Genomic DNA, 10,653 nt, shown 5'->3' on the forward strand with positions numbered 1-10,653 from the left:
GCTAAAGATATTAGCACAGAAAGCTACTTACTCTGAGTGTACAGCATGAAGTTTATGCATTCATATGGTGTACGGGGAGCTAATAAAACTAGAATGGCAAGTGTGATGTAAATATTACATCTATGAGGAATTTTCAAAAACCAAGACTACTTCTAACCACACCATCGTCTCTCCTGGTTTACCAAAATAAGAGGAACTATTTTGGTAACAACAGCTTTTATGGATGGCTGAAACTTACATCACCCACCAAGTACAATGCAGCATTTGAGAGCCGAATCTCTGAAAGGATGAGGACCTGCTCCGAAGGAAATCCAGGGCGGTCGTGGCTGGTGACCGTTTCATGGACAATGTCCTGGGCTCATCTTTGCATCATCACCTTGGCACTGGACCTGTGATTAACAGCCGGTCAGCCTGGGACTGTGAGCCTCTTAAATGAACTCTGAGCTTTAGAACAAAGCTATCATTCTAAGGAGTAGTTTAGTGTGTTATAATGAACTGAAGGAAGGCAGAAAGTAAAGGCAGGGAGACACAGGCACTCTGCTGGAAAGCACGGTCATTAAAAATAATGAGCAGTCTTTCACTTCCTTCTTTTTATTAACTTTCTGCAAAGGACAACCCAACACTTTATTATTTAGCACAGTCTCCACTTTTACTAATATCCGTTAGCAGATGGCTATGAATTTTTCCACAACATGCTCCATAATACTTAGAACCACCCTGGAAAACACTCAGGGTCTTTTCCTTTCCCTTTTTTGTTTTGTACATCTTAGAATTGGCTTTTCCAATTACTGCCTCTAAGCTAAACAAAAACTTGCCATCCGTCTCTACTTCTAAAAAAAACCACAAAGGTAGCATTTTAAGGGGAGAGTTGAAAACAGAGAGCAAGGACAAAGAAAAAGACTTCAAATTCTCATCCCAAAATGCTATTTGTTCCAAACTTCTCCTTCCAGTTGCCCCTGCAGTGCTAATTTACGTCTAGGAATCTCTAGGAATGGTGTCAACACTTAATTGCTGGCACTGTTTTGCATTCAGAATTCTGATAGGAGAAGAGAAGGCTGAGTGAACCGGATGGTTGGTAAAAGGCCAGAATTTTAGTCTGGAAGAGATTTCTAGAATGAATTATGAAGCTAACCACTCTGAGTTAGTACTTTGTTCCCTTGGAGAACTGCTGCCTTAGTGCCAAATAGCAGAGCTGAACTCTGATCTTTTTCCCTTGTAGTTAATAACTTAAGCCAAGCTTGTGATCAAAGGGAAGGAAGCACAACAGCTGAGATCCAGGGAAATTGCTGGCTTGACCAGAAGTCTCTGTGGCTTGTGGATCCAAGTGACCGCAGGTCTCTATTAAGCAGAGAGTGAAGGAGGAAGTAGTATTTGAATACCTATTACGTCTCGGGCACGTGCCGGGTGCTTTATGTACGCTGTTTCATTTAGTCCTCACACGTACCCCAAGGAATCGGCTTTTTTATCCATGAGTGATATATAGAAAAGTTAGGATTCACCCATCCATTCATTCCTTCATTCATTCAACAAATATTTATTGCGCAATATAGCCATGTTCTAGGTGTCACGCTGGATGCTGGAGATACAATGACAAATGAGACACAGTGCTTGCCTTCACCAAGCTCACAGTTTAACGGAGATGATGGATATTGCATAAATATTCAGAAGCCTGATGAGCATTACAGAAGGGGTAGCAGGTGCTCCAGCAGGTGTAGAGAAGAGACGATTTACTCAACTATTCAACACACGATTATTGGAAGCCCACAAGAAGCACTAATTTTGAAGTTTACTGAAAGTGTTTATCTTGCTCTTCTGGAAATGTTCTATATCCGTGTTAATACATAGACATGTGACTATTGAATTCCATGTAACTAAGGGACTGTATTTTTTATTTTATCTAATTTTAATTAATTTAAAATTTAATTCTAATAGTGATACAGAGTTGGTAGCTACCATATTTGACAACATAGAATTCCCATGGCCCTGAGAGTATTCTGAAACTTGTCCCCTCTACCATTGCCTTTGGAGACATTTGGTATGAATCAGTCTAGGAAGCTCAAGGAATTTGTTTCTGCTGTAGTTATATGGAGACCCTCTCCAATTTACAGGAGCCTTATATTTCTGGGGTGGCTCCAAGGAAGATATAAAGTAGCTTTAAGAAACCAGATCCAATATACACTCCAACTAGATTCAACCCCGAATAGATCTGGATGGATTCTTATAACAAAGTATTTTACTGGGGTTAGTCAATCTAGAAATATTTCAGCATTGGATCATTTCAAGCAAGAGCAGAGTCCCAGGTTACCTTGCAACCCATCAGATATGGTGGGTTCCAAGCTCTGCTTTAGTCCCAATTAGAGGAAGAGATGCAACGGCTGATTAATTTCTGGTTGTCTCAGTGACATAACAGGGAAGAGGATTCAAGTCTTCCCCAAGGTCAGAGCAGTAATTGTAGGAAACATCACACACGTGCACAAAAAGGTAAACACAGGCGCATACATACTCACAGGCAGGCACATACACACACTTGCCTTTGGGTGCTGGTGTGTCTGTCGGAGTTGGTGATATATTCCAGACATGGTTATTGCGTTGAGAGTTCTAATCAAGTAGAAGGGTGGTTTAAGCCTAAATAGAAATGGAACAGAAAATGCTTTAGATCCTTTTGCCAAAGCACCTAACTTATTATCTTTTTTTTTTTTAAAGATTTTATTTATTTATTTGACAGAGACAGAGACAGCCAGCGAGAGAGGGAACACAAGCAGGGGGAGTGGGAGAGGAAGAAGCAGGCTCATAGCAGAGGAGCCCGATGTGGGGCTCGATCCCAGAACGCCGGGGTCACGCCCTGAGCCGAAGGCAGACGCTTAACCGCTGTGCCACCCAGGCGCCCCCTAACTTATTATCTTAACTCGTTTTAGGTTAAAAAGATGCTATCTATCAAGCAATAAATAAAATCAGTCCTGCCAGATACTTAATTAATAAAATTTACTACATCTCTGCTGACTTAAGCTCCCATATTTGATTGGTCTTTGGCTTCAGAGACATATTCTCTTAGCTCCAGACTACTTCTTAGAATAACATACAGTCAGATATACTTCATATTGCCTCTTAGATGGAAAGAACTATTTGTCTTTCTCTACCAAATGCCATCTTCTCAGCCAGCCAGTTGACCTCACACCACCCTCCCCCCCCACCAACTATGAGATGATGCACCATGCTTCTGACATTACTGCACTTTATTACTCATTCGGGCCGTGACTGACAGACTACTGCCTCCAGGCTCGCCATGCAATCTGGCAGCCACATCAAGAAGCCACAGGAATCAGAGTCACAATTATCTCTTGCTTTATTCTTACAGAAAGGAAAGGAGTCAGACCATTAAAAATATGATACATATTGTATTTTAGTATGCTTGCTAGTTGCCAATTATCTTCTCAGAAATTGGTCTTACGTAAGCACTATTCAGCAGTAAATTAGCTTGGTGCATGACTGACCTCAGATCATTTCATGAGATAGTAGCAATAAAAGCTTCCATTTATTGAAAGCCAATAATGTGCTAAGATATTTATTACACACATTCATCACTATATTCAGTTTTTACAACAACCCATAAAATAGGAACAATTATTCCACTTTTTCAGGTGAAGAAACACAACATCCATGAGCCAACACAACTCATGTAAGATCACACAGTTTGAAAGTCACAAACCCATCAACTCCTGTCTAACCCCGTTCTCTTCCGTTTCACCAGCCTCTCTTCCTGTGAGTAAGGTCCTTGGGAGGAGGGAGGTAAAAATGAAAGGGACAGACGAGAGGGGAAGGATGCCAAGTTATCTCATTTCTTTAAGTTAGTAGAAAGTCATAAAATGGCTGTCTTTCAATATATGTCCCTTACCTTTGCCTAGCACAATAAGGTATTTATTGAATGAGACACATTTTAAAAAATCTGTTCTCAAATATTCATCTGAAATATATTTTTGAGCATGTATTATATGCAAGCATTGTGATAAGTACTAGAATACTAGGGAAAACAAGAAAGGAAATGTCCTAGCCTTTGAGGGCTTATATTCTGGTCGAGAAAACAGAAAAAATAAGCAGACCAATAAACAATATAATTCCAGGTGGGGCTGAAAGATGTGTAGAAAGTAGAACAGAGTGATGTGATCTGAGGCCCTGGAGCAACTCTGAGGGGCAGGAGGGCTAACTGAGATGGAGTGTTCAGGGATTGCTCGCCAGGGAGATGGCCTATGGGCTAAAAGCTGAATGCCAAAAAAAAGCATCAAGATCTATGAAAATCTTGATGTGTCAAAGAGAGTATGCCAAGTGAAGGGAACATTCTACTGCAGGGACAGTGAGGGAGGGGTGGAATCAAGATGCCAACTGGAGTTTGGTTTTACCCACTGGGTAGGACACTGGCCATCACAGAGACTGGAAAACTTGGAGGAAGCAAATGGTGTGAGGGAAGAACGAGCTCTATTTAATTTATAGAAATTACTGTAACACTTACTTTTACCAGGTAGACTGAAAAAAGATCTTAACTCTGGTGATTTTATATGAAGATTTTATACATTGAGTGAATCCATCAGATATTTCCACTTGAAACAAAAAAACACAAGAAATGTTTATAATTACTCTTTTATAATTAGCTCTATTTTGAAGTTTGCCAAAAGGTACAAACTTACAGTTACAAATAAATAAGTCATTGAGATGTAATGTCCACCATTGTGTCTTTAGTTAATAATACTGTATTGAATATTTAAAAGTTGCTAAGAGGGGCGCCTAAGTGGCTCAGTCCATTTAGCATCTGAGCCTTTGGCTCAGGTCATGATCCCAGGGTCCTGGGATCGAGTCCCACATCAGGCACCTTGCTCAGCTGGGAACCTGCATCTCCTCGGCCTGCTCTCCCCCTGCTTGTGCTTGCTCTCTCCTCCCCCCTCTCTCTTTCTTCCTCTCTGACAAATAAATAAATAAAATATTTTTTAAAAAAGTTGCTAAGAAGGTAAATTTTAAAAGTCTTTATCACAGGAAAAAGAATTTGTTAACTATGTAAAGTGACAGATGTTAACTAGACTTATTGTGGTGATCTTTCACAATATACACAAATATCAAATCATTATGTCGTACACCTGAAACTAATAAATTGTTACATGTCGATTATAAATCAATTAAAAGATTAGTTCTACTTTACCAATTTTAATAAAAGAAAACAGAAATCTTTGGAAATGTCATTTTCACTTTTCAGACTCTCTAGAGTATTTTTTAACTACTCAATAGTATTCCTGAATGGTTTGTTTGTTTTTTTTTTAAGATTCATTTATTTATTTATTTGAGAGAGAGCGTGGCTCACTTGCGCCAGTGACAAGAGGAGGTGGGGGTGGGGAGGGATAGCAGGAGGGAGAGAATCCCAAGCAGACTCCCCACTGAGCACTGAGCCCAACATGGGGCTCAATCTCAGGACCCAAAGATCATGACCTGAGCCAAAATCAGGAGTTGGACACTTAACCGACTAAACTACCCAGGCACCCCCGTGAACATGTTTTTAAAAGTAAGTTTGTGTTCAATCAAAATTCAGGGTTTTTTTGTTGGATCCACTCAAAAAGGTACATAAAGGTTCATAAGAAAATTCTTTTTTTCATGCACCTATATTTCTTAGACTCAAAGAAGATTATGAATTAGTAAAATCTTTCATTTAAAAATACAATGACTTATAAAGTCAGTTCTGGAAGACACAATATCATACCTACATCATTACAATGTAATAATTGCACCATAGATAGCAAGAAAGAGAATCATCTATCCTTTGTGGGGAAAGAAGTCAAATCTCTTAACCCAGTCTTGGAAGACAGTGTTTCCTTAGCAGCCAAATGTTGTGGTTGTGGGAAAGGCATTCTGGGCCAACACAGACACAAAAGCTTAAATTTGGGGGGAACACAAGCTGCCACATAATTTAACCTTCTCCGGGAATATGGACCTTAAAAGAAAAAGAAATCATTTGAAAGCCTTGGGATCTATTTTCTTAAAGTTTTGTTGAGTTTTATCAAAGCTCCTTTTCTTTCCTATATTTAAAACTACTTCAGAACATCAGAAATGATAGCAGAATTTTAAAGGTAGATTGACTATTTAGTCATTACTTATTCCTTTAAAACTATTCCAAAGATATTATTTGATAATTATAAACTTAATTACCTACATATTTGGAGAGATATTCATTTGTTTGTCAGCGTTCTGATAGTTTTATAGACAGAACAGATGACAATTGGCTGAAGATTTTATTTTTTTACTTTTTTAAAAGATTTTATGTATTTATTTGAGAGCACAGAAGGGCAGGGTTGGTGAGGGCAAAGGGACCAGCAGACTCCCCACTGAGCAGGGAGCCCAGGACCCTGACATCAAGACCTGAGCCAAAGGCAGAAACTTACCCAGCTGAGCCACCCAGGCACCCCTGAAATTTTTAATTAAGTATTTTAGATTTATGCAATACCATCCTCTCTAATTATATCATTTTTAATATAAATGCCTTGTCATTGTAATTCTTCATGTACTTGGGGATTCTGCAAGTGAAAAGACATTCAAATGCAAACTTAATTTGAATATAAAGTATATCTTAACTAGTTTCCTGATCTAATGATTCAATCTCCCTAAGTTACTAAGAATACTGATTCTATTTAAGGATAATTATAAAACCTAAATAATTTAAAGCCTGTATGACTTGGTCAATTTCTGCTGGCTAGTAATTATAAATATTAAAAGTATGTATTTGCTAATGACAGTGGCCTAGATAAATTCTAGTTTCCCTTCTGTACTTAGAGTTAGCTGGTAGTCATTGTTTATAGAGTTTGATGATTTCTCATTATTCTAATTGTGAAAGCAGTGGAGTATGCAAATTAGCAGAAAAACCTCCTACTGACAAACTATGCAAATGAAACATCAGGTGAGTGGATCTATTCTTTCGTGTCATTAATCAGTTGATTAAACTGTCCTAGAATGCAAACTGACAGGGCTGACCCCACCTTTCAAGGCTCCAAAGAATCACTTATGTTGCCAATAATGTCACCAAGACAAGAAATGCATGTGCTGTGTGTTTCCTTTGAAAAGCCTGGAGGCTTTTCCTTATCCTGGTGAAGACCCCATACTATAGCTTATCTATAATAGTATTTATAATAATAGCATCAGAATCGCAAAGCAAAACCCGGGGTGAGTGAGCGGCTCCACATGAACACGACAGTAGATGAGTTTTCCAGGCAGCAGTTCTGAGGAAGAAGACCTGTAGGCAAAGAAAGGGGAGGATTTCAAGCATTGTTTGTTTTCTTTTTTAACTTGGCTTTTCTACACTCCTTCTTCTAAGACGCCATTTGTACATACAAATCACTTTAGTTTATTTTTAAAACCCACACAGAGAGATATTGTTTTGTTGTGGTTGCATCCGAGTCAGTAGAAGCCCAAAGCCTCCCATCGTGAGAGGAAATGAAGCCTGGCTGAGTCTTTAAGAGGCCTCGGTATACATGTGGCCCCTTTCATCTCAGGCTTGTAATTGCTGTGATTCAGCCCCAAGCCTATTTCCAAAGGTAGCCTACTGAGAAAATCCTCAGTATCTAACCCAAGATACATTAAAGAAGTTTGGTTCCACAAATGAAGCAAAGATTGAATTTACCTTAACAAGCAAAAGGACAAAGTCACTTCCCTCATCTGAAGCTGTCCGTTGTCCCAGTAAAACTGTATTGCTGAAGTCATCCCCCTACTTGGAGAACCAAGGCACTTTGATAAAACACAACATCAAGACAGATCAGATCCCAGAGCTTCCAAACGAATTTTTTTGAAGGTGCCCGTACCTGGAGAAGCTTGCGTTGTAGCTTCCGTTCTCTCAGGAGTGGCTATTGGCCCACAATGCCCTTTCCACAATCCTCGCACTTGCCTGAGAAGGAAATGCTTTTCTTCTAACATTGGACTAAGAGTATCCTCAAATCTGGTTCCCTTCTCCCAAAGGGTAGAGGGTTGCCTTCCTTCTCACTACCGTTGAAGCAAGAGATTGCTAGGGTGTGTTACGGTTTTGCAACCGGGCCTCCAGATGAGTCAAGACCGTCAATTCCCTGAGGGCTGGGTCATTCTCGTGCCCTTTGCATCCTTGGCACATAGCAGGTGCCAGACCCGAACAGGAATGTCATGAACCGAGGAAACATGGTCTGACCATGTGTCAAAATTTAGACGCAGAAAACTGGATCCCTCCAATGCTGATTCTAATCTCTTTGGGTGGTGATCCATTCTCTGACACTATCAAGTGAGTACAAACGTGTCTCCCCTGAGTGGGGGCATTTAACCACTTCAGAACTGCAGACATTCCTCAGAAACAGAAGAGGAAACTAACAGTTAAAGAAATTGAACTGAAGAAGGAGGGAACGATATTATTAAACAAAAAAGAGTAAAATCTTTTTTTTCCCCCGAGATTTTATTTATTTGTTTTTGAGAGAGAGAAAGCACGAGTGGAAGGCCGAGGCACAGGGAGAGGGAGAAGCAGGCTCCCCACTGAGCAGGGAGCCCCACGAGGGTCTTGATCCCAGGACCCTGGCACCATGATGTGAGCCGAAGGTAGACGTTCAACAGACTGAGCCACCCAGGAGCCCCTAATATAAAAAATCTTTATAAACTATCAGCTCTTATACTGTCATTTTTAGAATATCTGACAAGGCTAGCAGATTTCCCCACCTTCCTTTATTTCTTTTTGGGCACTGCACCTGCAGATTGCCTAGAAAACAACATTTTGGGTTATTTGGGAGAGATTATTCCAAATTTCTTTGTAGAAATATATTTTAAGAATCTATGTGGGACATTGCTATCCTTGTACCATGGTCTCTCTAATGCCTATAACTTGCCTATAATTAAACATATTTAACAACTGGAAATAATTTAATATAGGAGCAATTGTTAACTCAAAAACATTTGAAATCCTTCTTATTTTTGGAATAAACCAAGCTACAGATAACAGAGAATTGCTTACTAAGTGATATGAGTCATTGTGCCCAGAGATCATCAAAGCATTCTAATAATTCCAATCATTTGTTGAATTTTAGGAATTACTGGTGTGCTTTTTTGTTTGATGTCCTTGTTACTAGTTCGAGGATGCTTCTCTCTGAACTACAACTGGACACAGGCAGCCTGATCTCTCCCCATTAAATTGGTAGTATTAGTTTCTTACTGGTACTGCGGTGCTGGTGGTGAGAGGCTGGGTGCTCTGAGTGTATATCCAAACACCTGACCCAGCCAGTGTCACTCACTTGTCTGCCCTGTTATGTGCCTTGCCGCCCTCATCAACTCTGGGCCACTCCAGAGCAGGGGATGAATGACATAGATGTTTCTGTCACTGGCCATCTCAGTCCATTCTGCAGCTGCTGAGTCGCCCTCACCTGCAGGCACTAAACACCTGGGCTCAGGATCCTAAATCATTTACCATCTGGTACAGAAGCCCTTATTTCACCGCTCGTGTGGCCAGTGTGTTTGGAGAGGTGCTTGGCAGCTGAACGGCAGCACTGCCCAGAAGGCTCTGGTCTTCATAGGTAACTATATGATGAAAGTCGGATTTTTCTTAAATTAGCCAAGTAATCATCTAGAGCCTGCCTAATAATTTCTAGAAACTTGGCTTTGACACCCATGAACATCAAATGAAAAGGTGAAATAGACAACTACTTACACTGTCCAATTTCCGTGAATTAAATAAAAAGTGCTCAGTACAAAGCAAGAAATAGTTGTATTTTATCTCATTTAATCCTTCTATCATCTCTGTTTTGAGATATTACTATGATCATTTTGTAGGTGGGAAAACTGAAGCACAGAAAAGTTGGCAAAATTGCCCAAGGAACAGTACTCTGGAAGGGGAAAGGCAGAATTAAAATCCTCATGACGTGTCTTCAGAGTCCGTGCTTTTAACCACTGGGCTCTACTGTCTTCCTAGTAAGTCAAGTCATTTTCTCTAAATGACCAGCTATGTATGGTGAAATGCACAGAACTGTGGTCTGAGTTCTGCTCTCATCACTTACTGGTTGACACTTTAGCAAAGCTATATTGCATCACTGTAAACTTCCGTTTTCTCACCTCTAAACTGAAAAGCATAAAACTTTCTTTGAAACAGTTCTTATGAGAGTTAAATACTATAATACATAATGTAATTCTATTGTACCTGGAACATGAGACATCTTTGATGAACATCAGTTCTGTCATCTAAATACAATGCCTCTCAGCGCTGTGAAGGCAATTGGCCAGATCTGGTTCCTTGACATAATCATAATGACAACCATTCTCTAACTACTACATACTCAAGCTTCATAATGTGGCACTCACATTGATTCATTTGATCTTAATTACCTTCAATATGCATGAGATGTTATTATTATTATCATCCCCATTGTACAGGTGAGGAAACAGGAGCAAGAAAATGAAGAAACTTGCCCCAGGTCACACACAGAGAGTGAGTGGTAGGGCCTGGATTTTCACACAGACAGTCTGGCTCCCGAGTCTGTGCTCTTAGCCATTCTGTTCATTCTTAGCATTTACTAGGGTTTCAATAAATATTTGTAGAAAGAATGTATAATTCCAGAAATTGCACGATTATTATTTCTCTCGTTAGCTTTATGCCTTCCAATCCTTAAGTAATATGAATCCTAATGG

Source organism: Ailuropoda melanoleuca, chromosome 16 (genome assembly GCF_002007445.2).
Source record: "Ailuropoda melanoleuca isolate Jingjing chromosome 16, ASM200744v2, whole genome shotgun sequence".
Classification (NCBI taxonomy): Eukaryota; Metazoa; Chordata; class Mammalia; order Carnivora; family Ursidae; genus Ailuropoda; species Ailuropoda melanoleuca.